Here is a 17,882-nt window from a genome sequence, read left to right as displayed (position 1 = left end):
TGGGCTTTGGGTTAGCTGGCGCATGGTAATATATCTGTTGTACTTTGTGCATTGGTGAAATGTAACCACAGTTTGATCACAGATACTATGCTGTCAGCTTACTCATCCCCCAAGGAGATCATGGTTGCAATGGATAAGATGAACAGATGACCTAGAGAATTAATGATTAGCTCCCATAGATCTATAAGGAAATGCCATCCCAGGTGATTTGATACTATATATAGACCTGCAAACAAGAGGTTATGAAATGAGCTTTCTAGTAAGACCAGAGACAGACCGAGGATAAAAAGGGCTAGACAGGTTTATAAGCTAGCTGCAAAAATTAGCAAACTGGAGGCTAAGAAATAAATGTGGGAGGACCTTGTACTGGAATGCCAGACAAAAGACACTAAGAGGTATTGGAATATTGTAAATAAAGGACGATTTGCACTTGGGACAACAGAAGGAATGGGGTCTAACATACCTTCTGAAAGATGGTACAATTATTTCAGTAGAATGTATTCCTATGGGGAGGCCCCTGGGAATAATGGGTTGCTAAGTAAGTCTCACAGTAGCTCGGAAATCAGGTTTTCCCAAGAAAAAGTGTTAGTTGCCATTCAAGAAAGTCCATCAAAAAGGCACCTGGCCCTGATGGGATTCCAAATGGACCGTTATAAGGAAAATGTTTCCCTTTGGGCATCTATCATTACCAACACTCTAAATGCTGCTGCAATATATGATATACTCCCAGCTTGGCAAACAGCATGTATTGTTCTTGTTTACAAAAAAAGGCAATAGAGCTGATCCCAAATGTTACATTCCTAAATCACCGCTGGATTCCATGGTAAAGATTATGGGGTGCATTATCCTGCAGAAAATACAGAGTTGGGGCAAGGGTAATGCCATTATGAGTTCTGTATAGTTTGGATTCTGGGAATGTTTAGGGACAAAGGAGTAATGTTTAGATCTATTTTTACTTATTGGAAAATACACAATTGTACTCTATATCTTGCATTCATGGACCTCAGTAGTGCATTTGACAGGGTTAATCAGACTAACCTTTGGGGGCTCCTGTATAAATTGGATGTGCCTTAGCCCGTAGTGCAATTTTTACCGGTACTCCACAATGGAATTAGAGCCTCAGGTAGGTATGGCATGGTGTCAGCTTTTGTCTTTGACTTACCGTCCAGGCCAGATGGAGATGGCGTGTGGCCTCGGTTCTTGCAAGTCCGACTCTGGCCGAGGTAGGGGCGACCCCTTCCGGTAGCCACAGTGCTGCTGACAGTAATATGCCACCACAGCCCGTGCCCTCCAGAAGGAGTCCAAGAGGAAAAACCCCATAGGGAAAAAACCTCCAGACAGGAACTCCATGGAAGCAAAGGAGGACACAAGAAAAATCAGAACCTTGATACCAGGAAAAACTAAAGAAGAATAGAGGAAAAAACAGGAGCAAAAACTGGATTCCGAATAGAAGACCAGCTGGAGCATGACCACCACAGGAGAAGTGTTGCAACGCAAAGAGAAGAGAATTAAATTCCATTATATAACCCTAGACAGGAAGTAACAAACAGGAAGATGAAAAACGACCATCTTGGATTGGGAAGGGGTTATAGAACTAGATAGGAAAAGCTCCATAGTAAGAAGGGAAGCAGATGCATGCAGGGAACCAGAAAAGAGAAAGGTTTGCTGGGAGAGACAGAAAAAATGGCTGCCAGAAGAAAAAGGAAAAGGAAAGGCCAAGTAGTGGGCACCAGGTGAGTGGAAGACCGAGGGGGGCCCACGGGCGCCCAAAACGAATATTTGCACCGTGCATGGCAAGAACCGAAGCCCAATCCTGGGCTTCCGCTCTGCCGCAGCAGAGAGGACGGCGTGAGGCCAGAAAAAGGGGTGCGGCGTCCCCACAGCCCGTAAATGGACCGCGACGTGACACACAGAGAGGGAGTGCACTGAATCTTTTAATCTTTTTTTAGGGGTGCTGTATTGCTACATACACTACGTAAATGTATTGCTACATACACTACGTGCATGCGGCAGCACTACATGCAAGGTAAACAGTGGTGCAGAGTGTGGACCATTGGCCTCTGCTTTCATTGGCCTTTGCTTCCATTTTGGTTCACGACTCCATTTTGTCGAGTCTGGTTCGGTGCGTAAGGCACTGTTCTGTGTTTTTCCACAAGCTTCGGCAAGCTGAAGGGTGGGGTGTTTTTCTGCTCAACTTCGCTCCATCTGCCTGGTACGAAGGGCGCTATTTACATTCCACGAGCTATCAGTTAGAACAACAGGGGGATGCGCCTGTACACAAGGAGGAATGCAAGCTTCACCTTGGAGTCCTCTCCTGGGAACTTGGCCCGTTCTGAGGAGACGTCTCGAAGGGTGAACAAGGTACCGCCGATTGCACAATTTGTAAAGGAGGGGGTCTTTTTCTAGAAAAGACTCCTGGGCGTTAGTAGATACTATAAAAGTTGGGGGCCTGGATGGGCTGGTTTAGGAACTCTCTTCTGGGTTGGACGCAACGCCAGGAGGACTGATTGTCCCGAACAGAGGCTCCCTGTGTCAGCTGATTTGGGTTCCCCAGCTTTGTGTACGGCGGAGGGATGCAGACGCTCTTTTCGGAGAAGCTTTTCAATTTATTAAGTGTATTGTGTGTGCGCGCGTAATGTGTCAGTCATTTTCATGCTATTGAGCATTGAAGTATATTGTGTGTGCGCGCGTAATATGCACTTATTCTTGCAGTCATTTTCATGCTATTGAGCATTGAGGTATATTGTGTGTGCTTGTATTATATGCACTTACTCTTGCAATTATTCACAGAGTGCTTATATCTTTATCATTATTCTCATGTTATTCTCCTGATGTATATATATATATATATATTAGTGTGGTTTAGTTTTGCTAGCTGAGAACTTGCCCCTTAAATAAACTTGATTATTCTACTTACGAAGGTGTTTGAGAGTGATTGCTTTACATTGTGCCTTAAAATACCCTGAAGTGCATAGTTTTGATATTCTGAAGAGTAAAGCAGCACAAATTGGCGTAGTCGTTTGCAGGATTCGAAAAAAAAAAAAAGGGAAAATGCTTAATAAGATCAAAGCGAGCTCAAAAGCAGGTCCTCAGGTAGCAAATCCAGACATAGAGATACCGGGGTGGGAAACCGCCCCATATAAACTTTTAGCTCAGGAATGGTCACGTTGTGCTGGTTTTTGTGAAAATTGGAATGCGTGTATGTTAAATGTGGAACCTGAAGATCTTCTTATTTGTTTACGGAAAGTTTCAATTGACAAGGGAAGGGAGGTTTGTGCGTTGGGGAGGCGAGGCTGGATCTTGCTTTCTGCATACCGAAAGTTGTATGAAAAATGTTTACAGTTACAAAAAGACCACGAGCAGCTGGAGAAGGAGTTAGTGGAAGCCCGAAATTCCTCTACCATGCTAGCTTGTCAAAATAAATTATTAAGTGATAAGTTGGAAATGTACCAACTGGTTGCGGAGAGAACGGCTGTTAGCGTAGCTAAATATAAACACAAGAAACGAAGAGGGAAAGTTAATAAAAAGAAGGTGCATTTAGCTATCTCTCAGGCAGGATTAGCCTTTGACCCTGAATTTTGGGATGGAAACATCTGGGATACATCTGATTTTTCACATGGGTCCGGGGGCGATGACTGCCAAGATGTTAGACAGGAGAAGACAGAGCGCAGGAATGTTGTCCGTGCGCAGCCCATATATCGGCGAAAGTTACAGCATAGCCCAGCTAATCCTGGAGGGGTGATGTTGGATGCCCTGGAGGATTATACACAGCAAGAACTAAGTGATGTGATAGACAGATTTCGACAGAGGTCTGGGGAAACATTGCTTACGTGGTTGGTGCGGGTGCACGATATGGGGGGCCAGGGGGTCCAATTGGATCACGGCGACGCCCCGAGGCTTTGTATGTTAAGTACAGACCCGGTTATTCAAAATGAGTTTAGAACCTATCCAGGGAATGGTCCCATGACCAATTTGTTAGAGCTAGCTGCGCAAGGGTGTGCTCAGAAGTATCCGACAGAGTCAGACTGGCCGCCTAATGATAAACCTTGGTATACTTTGAGAGATGCAGTACAGAGATTGAAGGAAGAAGGGATGAAAACAGCTATCTTTATGGGTAATGCCCATGATTTGATGAATGGAATTTTAAGTGTGTCTGTGCGAAACCGGCTGATTAGGGCCGCTCCTCCTGCATATAAGCATGTCATCATGACTTTGTTAATTAATCAGACAGGTAACCCATTGTCTCAGGTGGTAGAAGCGGTGTGTGAGTTAAGTGATTTAGGAGAATGGGCTAAGCCAGAGAGGAATTCACGGTCTGAGAATCGTACTGATAACAACAGGGTGACAAGGCGAGACATGTTTCAGGCCTTGATGCGAGATGGGGTGACCAGGAATGAAATTGATGGGATAAGCACCAAGGACATGTGGGAAATGTACCGCAAACGCGGTTTAGATAAAAAGGAGGGGAGTAGGAAAGGGAACAAGAAGGATAACAAAGTGGTGAACCAGAGAAAGGCAGGAGGGGAGGAGCGTGAGAGTGAAAAGGGGGAGAGAGGGAGAAAACCCCACAGTAGAGAGAGATCCCCAGAGGACGGAAATTGGGAGGAAGAGCACCGAAGCGCAGAGGGAACCCGGAGCAGGGAGAGCGACCGGGAACTGACAGGGTCTGGGAAAACTCGAGGAAGAGAGTGGGAGAGGGAGCTGGTAAGCTCAGAGAGGTTGCGAAGCAGAGACAGGGAGGAGGAGTTCCCTGAGAATTACCGCAAACTGTATCCAGATTTAACTTGGGCAGACTCTGATGTGCGCAGAGTGAAAATAGATTAGGAAACAGGCCAAACTCCGGTGCAGGGATGGGCTCGCAAAGATAACAGACCTCATGTCAAAGTAGAAATTTATTGGAAACGTGGAAATGTTCAAAAAGTTCGAGCCCTCGTTGACACCGGAGCGGAGGCCACTTTGATTCATGGCAATCCAAGAAAATTCAGGGGACAGTACTTCACCATTACGGGATTGGGCGGAAAAGAAACCCCGGCAGTGCAGATAGTGGTTCCCATGAAAATAGGGGCACTTCCAAAGAAAGAATACACTGTCCTGATTGTGCCCATTCCCGAATACATTATTGGAATTGACATTTTAAAAGGGATGACCCTACATTTGGAAGATGGATGTTATCAATTTGGTTCCAAAAGATTTATATCAATAGCCGCCGCAAGGGTGGGGCTGTTGAAGATTCCTCCGGTAACACTTCCCCAAGATACTAAGGTGATTCAAATGAAACAGTACAGAATACCGGGAGGACATGAGGAGATTAGCCAAACTATACATGATTTACTAGAGGCCGGGGTAATAGTTCCCATCACCACTGCGTGGAATAATGCCCTCTGGCCTGTTCGTAAAAGTGATAACAGTTGGAGGATTTGCATTGATTATCGCCAATTGAATAAACATACACCTCCTCTGACTGCAGCGGTCCCAGACACCATTACCTTGATTGAGAACATACAGAAACACAGTGGGACTTGGTATGCAACCATTGACATTGCCAATGCCTTCTTTACAATACCAATAGCTACTGAGAGCCAGCCTCAGCTGGCATTCCAATGGGCGGGGCGTCAGTACACCTTCTGTAGATTACCCATGGGGTATTTACATAGCCCCACTATCTGCCACCGGCTGGTGGCAGAGCATTTGGATGAAGTACCAGTGGTGCCTGGAGTGCAAATTTCTCACTATATAGATGACGTGATGATGCAGGGAGAGACGCAAGAACAGGTGCAAATTCAGCTAGACAGGGTGGTGGAACATTTGCAGAATCAAGGGTGGGAGATTAACCCCGAGAAAGTGCAGGGACCGTCTCAGAGCGTGAAATTTTTGGGCATTCAGTGGAATCAGGGACACAGAGAAGTGTTGCCAAAAGTGAAACAAAAGATTAAGGAATTCGCAGTACCGCGAAATCGGAAGGAAGCCCAGAGTTTTATTGGACTATTCGGGTATTGGAGACAACATATACCCCATTTGTCTCAGATTTTGGCCCCATTGTACAAAGTTACACGAAAGAAAAATGCGTTTGAATGGGGAGAGCAGGAGCAGCGCGCGTTTGAATTGGCGAAAGACGCCATACAGCATGCTTTGGATGCATGGCCGATTCGAGAGGGAGACATTGAGTTGAATGTGACAGTCCAGGGGCAGTATGCCAATTGGAGTTTATGGCAAAAACAAGGAAGAAAGAGGGTGCCCCTGGGATTTTGGACAAAGAAGTTACCTGAGGCAGGAGAGCAGTATACCCCCTTTGAGAAGCAGCTGCTGGCCTGCTATTGGGCCCTGGTTGATACTGAGCAAATTACACTGGGACACAATGTGATTTTAAGGCCTGAAATTCCCATCATGCAGTGGGTGATGAGTTCCCCAAAAACTCATAGAATTGGACATGCGCAAGAAGCCAGCATTATAAAATGGAAATGGTATGTCCAGGACAGGGCACGAGCGGGTCCAAAAGGGACCGCCGTTTTGCATGAGCAGGTAGCGCAGGCTCCAGTGGAGAATTCCGAAATGTTGCATGATGTACCTTCAGTGTGTGAATCCCCAGTAGGGTGGGGCCAGCCGTTCGCAGACTTGTCTGCAGATGACAAAAAACATGTGTGGTTCACAGATGGTTCAGCAAAATATGTTGGAGCGAAAAGGCACTGGAAGGCAGTGTCCTATAATCCTGTTACCAAGAAGCTTTTGACAACTACAGGACAGGGAAAAAGTAGCCAGTATGCAGAGCTTTATGCCGTGTATCAGGCTTTAAAACAGGAGCTACCCGGAAAATGTCACATTTATACAGATCTACCGCCAATGGGTTAGCTACTTGGCTTCCCACGTGGCATGCACATCAGTACAAAATCCATAACAAAGAGGTATGGGGGAAGGAGTTATGGCAGGAGATCTGGGAAATGTTACCTCAAAGCACCGTGACTGTCTATCATGTGGACGCTCACTGTCCAACTGATTCATTAGACCGATGGTTCAATTGTCTTGCAGACGATCGAGCCAAGATTCAAGAGGCTGAAGTGGAGGCGCAGAGTTCTGATTTGGTGGGAATGGCTAAATGGGCACACCAGAAATGCGGACATCTTGGAGAAAAGGCTACTCACAGGTGGGCTGAGATTAGAGGGATGCATCTTCCCCTAGATTTGATTAAAACAGCGATCATTGAATGTCCCATTTGTCAGCATGCACAGCACAGACCGGTCCCACAGGTGGTGAGAGGCCAGCTAGGTAGAGGTAAATTGCCAGGACAGATTTGGCAGATTGATTACATTGGACCAATGCCAGTGAGCAGAGGGTGTCAGTATGCCTGCACTGTGGTAGACACTTACTCTGGTTATCTCATAGCCTTTCCCTGCAAGCGCGCAACTCAGCAGAGCACCCTGAAAACACTAGATCTGTTGATTCTGTACTATGGAGTGCCACTCCAGATTCAAAGTGATAACGCCAGCCACTTCAAGGGCAGACTAGTACAGGACTATTGTGCACAACGCAATATTGAGTGGATTTTTCACATACCTTACTACCCACAAGCAGCGGGACTGATTGAGAGAATGAATGGGTTGCTGAAAGAACAATTGCGTAAACTGAATGATGGGACACTGAAGGGGTGGAGGGATAATTTGTATGATGCTTTGCAAATTTTGAACAACCGACCCCTTACAAATGCTGAGACACCTCTCATGAGAATGCTCACACCTGCTTTACAGATTAATCCGTTTACAACGAGCAATACCATTGTGTATTGGGAAACAGCTCCAGGAGCTTTGGCCCCATATCGAGCTACACCAGAATCTGCAGGACTTGACTTACATGCTTTACACATGCATCGATTGAAACCTAGAGACATCACTCTGATTGAAACTGGGGTGGGAATTCAGATTCCCCCTGAGCATTACGGTCTGATCGCCTCTCGATCTGGGCTTGCCTTGAGGGGCATCCAAGTTTTAGGAGGCGTGATAGATGCAGACTACCAAGGCGAGTTGAAAGTCATTCTCTTGAACAGTGGTGACACAGACCTAGTGGTGCAACCTGGTGATCGCGTTGCCCAAATTGTCATCATGCCGGTTTATGGAGGTGGTGTTAAGAAGGGGAGCGCCCCAGCTCTTCTCACTGTGAGAGGCAAAGGAGGGTTCGGATCTACTGACAAGAACCCAGGGGCCAAAGTGTGGATTGAATCCCCAAATAACCCTCCTCAACCCGCTGATGTCATCGCCACTGGACCAGACAATGTCCTGGTAGTTATGCGACCTGGTCAAGACAAATGGGAACATGTTCCCGCTGACAAATGCTATCTGCGAGAATGATAATACGTGTTTTGTCCTTTGTTCTTTTCAGATCATCCTGTGGAGTACCTGTGCCATGAGTGTGGTGTATGGAGCCCATTCGGGAGACTCCACCGGGGAGCGGGAGGGGCTCATAGCCCAAAAATTCAACCGTCAGCCGCAGATGCCAACGCTGCTGCATCAACCGAACAATGTTTGGATTCATCTAGCGCAGGAAGTGCTGAATATATCTCACTTCTGTATGAGTAACATGCAAAGCGTTCAAGATTTGATTACCACTTGTCTAGTGGCAGTGCCCACTCCTGCTGCTGTATTATTACACATCTTTAACAATACAAACCAGGATGGAATGGTGGATGTGAGTGACGTTCGCTCCCATCTGTCACTCTATGAGTACTGCCGTCATTGCCCGGAGGTGGGCAGGCGGTTGTGGAGGAACATGACATCTATACTCACGTTTAACATCTCAAGTGGGGATGTGTGCTATTCATTGACCTGTGATCCTATGAAAATAGGTAAATGTGCTCAGCTCAAATTGGAGAAAAGAGACAAAAACTTAACTGCTGCACAACGGACGTTGTGCCACTCACGGACTGACCTAACCTGTTTGAATGTAAATAATTCAATGTTTTGCCAACATGTGGTGCCTGCTGCCAGCCACATTCAAAATGTTAAGTTGCCTAAAGGTTGGCTCTTTTCTTGTGGTAATCTTTCTTTTACTTATATTCCAGCCAATCTAACCGGAGGGCCTTGTGCCTGGTCACGCTTAGGCTTTCTCATGTTTCCTATGGATACTGCTCTACACCCTCGCTATACCAGAGACACTATTCAATTACCTACGGACTGTGATTCTGGAATTTCATTGCTGTCCAAAACAGAATATGTTAGTTTAGCTGGTTCTATCGTAGGGGTGCCAGGACTTGCAGTATATAATACCAGAGTTATTAATAAACTTGCATGTTTAGTAGTCAAGAATATTAACTATACATCAGCTGCCTTAGCAGAGATGTTATTAGATGTACAGGGAATTAGAAGAGCTGCTTTGCAGAATCGCGCTGCTATTGATTATTTACTGCTTAAACACAACCATGGCTGCAGTGATTTTGAAGGATTATGTTGCTTCAATTTATCCGACCACTCCACATCAATCAACTCCCACATAGAGGCCCTGCATAAGTTGGTGAAGGGGGTGCAGCAGGATGTTGACAAGGGGTGGTGGGATTGGGCTTTTGGATGGCTGCCTAATTTAGGCCAACTGCGTTATATCTTTGGTGTAATCATTATCATAACCGTTATTTTAATTTCATTATGTTGTTGTATTCAGTGTGTGCCTAACCTTCTATCTCAGTTTCGCCCAAGAGCATTGCCATTTCAGCTTATAGGATATACTTAGTTGTAAGTTGGCCAAATGGTCCAAGGGTGGAAATGTATTGCTACATACACTACGTAAATGTATTGCTACATACACTACGTGCATGCGGCAGCACTACGTGCAAGGTAAACAGTGGTGCAGAGTGTGGACCATTGGCCTCTGCTTTCATTGGCCTTTGCTTCCATTTTGGTTCACGACTCCATTTTGTCGAGTCTGGTTCGGTGCGTAAGGCACTGTTCTGTGTTTTTCCACAAGCTTCGGCAAGCTGAAGGGTGGGGTGTTTTTCTGCTCAACTTCGCTCCATCTGCCTGGTACGAAGGGCGCTATTTACATTCCACGAGCTATCAGTTAGAACAACAGGGGGATGCGCCTGTACACAAGGAGGAATGCAAGCTTCACCTTGGAGTCCTCTCCTGGGAACTTGGCCCGTTCTGAGGAGACGTCTCGAAGGGTGAACAAGGTACCGCCGATTGCACAATTTGTAAAGGAGAGGGTCTTTTTCTAGAAAAGACTCCTGGGCGTTAGTAGATACTATAAAAGTTGGGGGCCTGGATGGGCTGGTTTAGGAACTCTCTTCTGGGTTGGACGCAACGCCAGGAGGACTGATTGTCCCGAACAGAGGCTCCCTGTGTCAGCTGATTTGGGTTCCCCAGCTTTGTGTACGGCGGAGGGATGCAGACGCTCTTTTCGGTGAAGCTTTTCAATTTATTAAGTGTATTGTGTGTGCGCGCGTAATGTGTCAGTCATTTTCATGCTATTGAGCATTGAAGTATATTGTGTGTGCGCGCGTAATATGCACTTATTCTTGCAGTCATTTTCATGCTATTGAGCATTGAGGTATATTGTGTGTGCTTGTATTATATGCACTTACTCTTGCAATTATTCACAGAGTGCTTATATCTTTATCATTATTCTCATGTTATTCTCCTGATGTATATATATATATATATATTAGTGTGGTTTAGTTTTGCTAGCTGAGAACTTGCCCCTTAAATAAACTTGATTATTCTACTTACGAAGGTGTTTGAGAGTGATTGCTTTACATTGTGCCTTAAAATACCCTGAAGTGCATAGTTTTGATATTTTGAAGAGTAAAGCAGCACAGGTGCTCAACAGGGGTGTGTTCTAGCTCCAGTTTTATTTCTTCTATATATCAATGGCTTACATTCTTTTCTAGTTGCTCAATGTAAGGACATCCCGGTTGTTAATGGTAGAGGCATCCCGGCTCTGTTGTATGTTGATGACGCAGTCCTTCTGTCTCAAACATAAAATGGCTTGCAGGGACCTATTGATGCCTTTGTTAGAAACATGGATGGCCTGGAGTTGGATGTTAATATGTCTAAAACTCATTATATGGTCTGTGGCACTTAAGCAACACCTAAGCTAACCAGGTCCAGTGGCTATTAAATGTCAGCTCATTAGAAGTGTTCATGAGCCCTCCTATTTGAGTGTAACTTTTGATGACAGAGGGAATTGGCTATCGTATATCTCTAAATGGTGTGCTTGCTTTAATGCTGCAGTTGGCTCTGTTTTTGAACTTTCAGCTAGAGTTGGAAATACGCCTATCTTGCCTCTGCTGGAGGTGTATAAATTAAAGTGCTTACCAGTCCTAAGCAATGGGGCCTCCATTTGGGGCTATCAAAAGAGTCTCACTCTGCAACAAGAAGAGAACCAATTTTGCAGGCATTTACTTGGAGTGGGCCTAACAGTTCTTGTTTGAATTTTGTTATGGGGCAACAAGCATGATACACTCAAAAGGGAAATTATCTTGAACTGCTTGTCCTGTGAGGTGGGTTTAAAAATACCAGGGCTGAATTATATTAAAAAGATGGCTGAAAGCCTGTGTCGACCAGAGCTATTTATTTCTCCACAAATGGTGAGGAAAAGGGATGGGATCGGGGTCAAGAAGGAGCACAAGAAATTGGCAGTGGCCAAAAGGGTATCAAATGAGCTAGAGAAGCCAACTGTTTAAGACTTTATTTTGGTTAACACGTCATGGTATTGAGCCCTACCATGGTAAGATTACAAATGTATGGGAGAGGGCTCTTATAACCAGATTTTGGTTAGGGACAATAAGGTGTAACCTTTGATTCCCAATGGGGCAGATTGATTCGAATGTCTTTTTGTGTGCCCCTATGACGATATTTCCTCTCAAACTTTGTTGCACTGCATCCTGTTTTGCAAATTTTATAAACCTTTTAGGTACAGAATTTTATCATCCAGTTTAAAAAAGCAGGGGTATTTACAGTGCAGTCCAGCCTTTTATTTTCTTAATATGGCGGCTGATGTTACAGTGTGTTTTGTGGTGGGAGATTTTTGAAACATGCGCTATGTTGGTGGAATGCCTCAAATTTCTAAAGTTTTCAATGTTTTTAATGTTTACTGCATTTTATGTTGTTTGTTTTATTTATTTATAGAAAACTGATTTTCTGTGACGATTTCTGTGCTTTTTTATGGTCAACTTTTTTTAACTGGATAAAGATAAAGATTGATCAAATTGAATTGAACAGAATGTGACAATTTTATGCTATGATTAATGAATTTCAAGATAATCCTGTTCCATAATGGATTACATTTGAACGGTCTTTATTGAATTACTTCTCATTTAGAGATGTCATTCATCTGTCTAACTGTACTTTTATATCTAAACCCCACATTTTAAAATACTCACAACATTTACTTCATACAGTATGTTCTGCTAATCATAACTTTCATCAATTTTTTTTTATATTCCTCTACTTGGTACAACAAATTTGTTAAGTTTTGCAATAGATCCTTTTATTTTAAACATTTGAAGGAAAAGGATATTATGTTTTTTTGTCAATTTGTGAAAGACACCTCTAATGCATCATTTGAATACTTACAACTACAATACTAGCTACCTGATTCCTTTTTGAAGGAATGTAAGTTAATTTCCACCTCAATAGATTTTTTTTTCTCCTCCAACCAACTGCATCCTGACGCACTCACATGTGTACCATGTGACACCTTTAGATAAGGTCTATCATGATCCTATTAGCAAAGCTGTTCCAATGTACAAAATCTTATTTTTCCCCACTACTACTTGAACCAAATAGTCTCTTGAAATATCATGGAAAGCTGATCAACCTCTCTCACTTTCTACACAGTACTAGGACACGATTTAGCTTACAGTCTTCAATACCTCTAAGGCTGCTCGCATTACACCCTCCCTCTTTTTTATTTATATTAGAGCTGTTATTACTCCAGAATGTTTTTCTAAATTTGACTCTTCTGCTTCTCCATTGTGCTCGTCCTGCTCTAAAACTAATGGTTCTTTAATTCATATGTTATACAATTGTTCTCATGTTACTAATTTTTGGACCTCAGTTTGGTCTAAATGTTTGAAGCTTTTTCAACGTAATATTCCTCTTACCCTACAAAATATTTCCTTAGGTTCTTTATCCCCTAACTTTGAACATTTACCCCCCAAACCTACATTAATTGATATTTTTATTGCACTTGCTTTTAATGTTGTACTTTCTTGTTGAAAAGATGATTCTAAAATATCTGTATTGTGGTGGAAGTTTATCTGTGATGAACATCAAATTCGTACTTTATCTTCATTAACTTTGCATCAAAAATGAAGGGCCTGATTTACAATTCAGTGGATGGGTTACTCCGTCACAAAGGTAACAGATATCCTGTCCGCCAAAACCTAAATTCAGTAGGAAATAATGGGATTTAGATTTTGGCTGACCGGATGTCCGTCGCCATTGTGACAGAGTAACCCCTCTGCAGAAATCTAAATCAAGACCTAAGTCTGATCTATGTTGGTTACCCTTTAGTACTCTTCTTTCTTTGCACTCATCCATATCTTAATGTATTAAGCTCTCTTCCTTTCTCTCTTCTGTGGCAAAACGTCTTTTATTGTATTTCTTTTTACTTGCAATACTTTCTCTTGTTAATCTCTATTACACACATTACTTACTTTGTTACTGCTGATTCCATTCTCAATAAATATCATAAAAAAGTAGCTGAAGTATTGGAAATCTCCCAAACTTACATGCCATCCAAGTCTTTACCACAATATGTGTTTACCACAACACTTGGGTGAGGAGACAGTTCAATAAACACAAATCATATTCCAATGCATGACAGATTGAAATAGAGTTGTGTGCTGTAACTCTTTTATTAAATCTCTCAAGTGCTGATCTAAACTGGAGCTTGGAAGTGGTAAATTCAAAACCCTGAGGCTGAACAACAACCCTACTGCTAGTTTACAATGTGGATGAATAAGGACCCTGTTTGTCTCCAATGGTTAATAACTGAAAGTTTTAGTAGAAATAAGAAAAGCCTAGCTTGGTTCACAGAGGGGAAAGTGGAAACAATAACAGACACCTACTCAGTAGTAACTTATGATACACTTAATGGCTTTAAACCACATTTTCAATCACAAAAACAAAAAAGCCAAACCCCTAATATTTGTATTTGATTCTTTGAATACTAGGCTGGGCAGCCCTTCACTTGCACCACTCCTAAAAAGATAATAGCCAGTAAGTTAATACAAATATTTACTTACGGATTCAAAATTATGCACTGGCAGGATTCTAAGTTTTTGGGAACTACTCAAGCCTTTGCCCTCCCTAATCCTCTGCTCACACTAGTCCCTACAGTATGCACAGGCGCAAAGATGATGAAACAATTTTGTTGATCTGAAGGGCCTGCTGCTAACATGGTATGGCATACTACTATGTACTGGACAGAACAGTCTTAGAGACTTCTTACCCTTCCACTGCATATGTTTTTGGTAAACTTGGGTCTGCTGCTTAGTTCTATGTACATATGTAACACTGTGTAGCACCAATTCTAACTTTTCCACAATGCCAAGACTTACCTGCAAGACTTTGACGTAAGAACTGCCATCAAGGCCCAGTTCTTTAACATCTAGACTGCAGTAACATCCCCGCCTCAAAGACATCCCTGATTTAGGGCCCTATTTACGCTTTGGAGGATGGAGTAGGTACTGTGTGGCATGGTAGAGTACTTTACACTCACCATGACAAGGGTAGCCTGCTCACCACATTTAGAGATGTCAACCATCCCAGAGTACATTTCTTGCATTCCCAGGAACCGCTATCAACATAACAGAGCCGCATGTCAAACTTTCAACTTTTTTTTAATTTTCAATAGCAAAATTCCAAACATGGAATTTTGTTTTTGAAAATAAAGAAAAGTAATGACCCCCACCTCAATAGGAGTTTTCTCCCATGGAGTGTGGGTCATTTTGTAGTTTTCACTGCCCTTTACAGTCAGGTTTTACCTGGCGGTGAGGGACATAGTGTGATGGTGTGATGGAGTACCTTGTCTACCAAACTCAAAATAGAGGCCTTACTATTTACACCACTAAAAAGCATACTTCACCCAGCAACATGACTTGTCAAGAGAGTGTGAAAATACGACTGGAATGACCATGCTGCAGAAACTACATTGGATCCTGTGTAAGGCCAAATCACCTCCAAGATCTGCTGCATCTTATTCAAGTCTGTCACCTCCAACATGCCACACTCATTAGCAGATAATATTGTCATCTCCAATGCCAGAAGCAATATATCTAGCAAAAGCACTGCTACTAGATAAAAACAAAATACAAGAAAGAAAGATCATATAAGCGGTATGTAGCCACGATCTGGAACACCATCTCAACACTATCACTCCTTTGTGGAAGACCTTCAGAGTTTTTTATTCTTTAGTCTACAGGAAGACTCTTACTATTGCATTCACAACATATGTACCCTCACTTTGGGGCATATTTATACTCTGCGCTGAATGTGTGTCCAAAATGTTGACGCACATTCGGCGCAAACCATGCCCCATATTTAAACTATAACGCCCGACCCGCGGACATCAAAAAACCTCTATGTGTGTCATTATTTGGATGCGGGAAACCGCCTTGCGTTAATGACATGCACGGTAGGCTTTCCCGTCCAAAAAATGACTTTAAGGCCTGTGCACCTTATTTATACTCCTGCGTCATTTTGGCGCACAGGAGGGGGCGGGCCTTAAAAAACACCTGATGAGGGCAGGCGTTAAGGGACCTGTGGGCTCACTTCCATGGTCTCAGACCATGGATGCAGTCCAGAGGTGCCCTTCCCTGCCCCCAGGGACACCCCCTGCCACCATCGCCCACCCCATGAGGACACCCATGGATGGGGGGACCCATCCCAGGTAAGTACAGTTAAGTTGAGGTAAGTATTATTTTTTTATTTTTTAAAGTGGCATAGGGGGGCCTAATTTGGGCCCCCCTACATGCCACTGTGCACAATGGCCATGCCAGGGGACAGAATTCCCCTGGGCATTGCCATTGGGCAAGGGGGCATGACTCCTGTCTTTGCTAAGACAGGAGTCATTTCAATGGGGTGTGTGCATCAAAAAATGGCACAAGTCCGGTTTGAGCCATGATTTATGACTCAAACCTGACGTGCACCATTTTTTGACGCAACAACCCCCATTTTCCCCTAGGCCGGCGCTGCCTGGTTTGAGTAATTTTTTTTTACTCTGACCAGCCCGCAGAGCCGGCTAACGTCAATCCTTAAATAAGGCGCCCGCGTGGCACGTAGGAATGGCATTAGCCGGCGGTATAAAGTTTTACGCAAACCAGCGCCAGCGCTGGTTTGCGTCAAAAAGTATAAATATGGGCCTTTGTATCCTACTTCTATTGTATGGTGCTCTGCTGTTTTATTGCTAGGTTTAAACTGGCAACATTATGAAGCAGTTAAGCACCAGTTCTTGTACTGACATATTATTCATAACAGTGGTTTCCAACCTGTGGTCCGGGGACCCCTGGGGGTCCGCAAAGCCTCCTCAGGGGGTAGGTCACTGCTTAAAAGATTAAGGGGGTCATTACGACCTTGGCGGGCGGCGGTAACCGCCATGCGGCCGCCAATGCGGCTGCACTCAGGCGGCCCCCATTATGACATTCCCGCTGGGCCGGCGGGAATGAGGCCGCAACATAGGAGCCGGCTCCTAATGGAGCCGGCGGTGTTGCGGCCGTGCGACGGGTGCAGTTGCACCCGTCGCGCTTTTCACTGTCTGCTATGCAGACAGTGAAAAGCTGGCCGGGGCCCTGTTAGGGGGCCCCTGCAATGCCCATGCCAGTGGCATGGGCAGCGCAAGGGCCCCCAGGGGCCCCAGGGCACCCCTTACCGCCAGCCTCTTCCTGGCGGTGCAAACCGCCAGAAACAGGCTGACGGTAGTGGGGTCGTAATCCCTAGGGCAGCGCTGCCCTGGCGGATTACATCCGCCGGTGCCATTGTGGCGGTAAACCGCCGGCCCTGGCGGCGCCGCGGTCAAAATACGCCGGGAGGCACCGGCAGCCTGTTGGCGGTGCTCCCGTCGTTTTGGCCCTGCGGTTATAATACCGCCAGGGTCATAATGACCACCTAAATAATATTAACAGATTAGTCCCAGCAGTTAGTGGAGGGGGTCCCCAGATTCTAATAACGATTCATTGGGAGTCCTCAGGTTCCAATAATGATCATGTGGCGGTCCACAGAAGTCAACAAGTTGGGAACCACTGATTTATAACATATTTTCTTTGGTTTTTCAGACTAATGCCACATGAGTTTGAAGTTTCTCTTATAAGCGCCTTGGCATATTCTTTTCAACCCATTTACAAAATGAGTTTGTTCGATGTTTTTGGTCTCTGAAAGCAGTCAACTAACTTGTCGAGGCTCAGAATAAGGGGGTCATTTGGAGTTTTACATAGTGGGTGAATCACCAATTCACTGGCCTCGCCAAAACTTCAGTTACCCCACCCTATTTAGAGGTGAGGTAACAGCAGGTTTTACAGCAGCCGAGCCTCCAGGGGAAAACTTTCACTTGCAGGGCCATCCACTACTCTGCTGCCAGATCATAGATTTCCCAGGTCATAGATTTTCCAGACAATGTGGTTCCCTTGACCAGAATGGCAGTGTCAGGCAGGGAAATCAATCAAGGGTTCCGGTGCATAAGGAAAAAACAAACTCATTGCATGTTGACGTCATTGTTTGTCCGTTTTTTTTTAAACACAAATTGCTACTTTGTGAGTTTACCTGCCAAATGACAGGGATCTCTAATTGAGTATAGGGCCCTCCATTCAGGGGAGGAAGGTCACAGCCTCTATCGGCAGGACCTCGGCCCTCTCGACGAGGGTTAAATGAAGACCTGGATCTCAGAAATCTGTAGCATTTTTGACG

General features: G+C 44.4%; 1 protein-coding gene across 1 annotated transcript in view; it reads right to left on the bottom strand.

Annotated features, from left to right (window-relative positions):
* The window catches only part of LOC138300730 (uncharacterized), a 1,597,374-nt gene that overhangs the window by 585,331 nt on the left and 994,161 nt on the right, over positions 1-17,882 (bottom strand). The gene's annotated exons all lie outside the window — the stretch shown is intronic.

This window comes from Pleurodeles waltl, chromosome 6 (genome assembly GCF_031143425.1).
Source record: "Pleurodeles waltl isolate 20211129_DDA chromosome 6, aPleWal1.hap1.20221129, whole genome shotgun sequence".
Classification (NCBI taxonomy): Eukaryota; Metazoa; Chordata; class Amphibia; order Caudata; family Salamandridae; genus Pleurodeles; species Pleurodeles waltl.
This window is presented reverse-complemented; position numbering and strand designations above follow the sequence as displayed.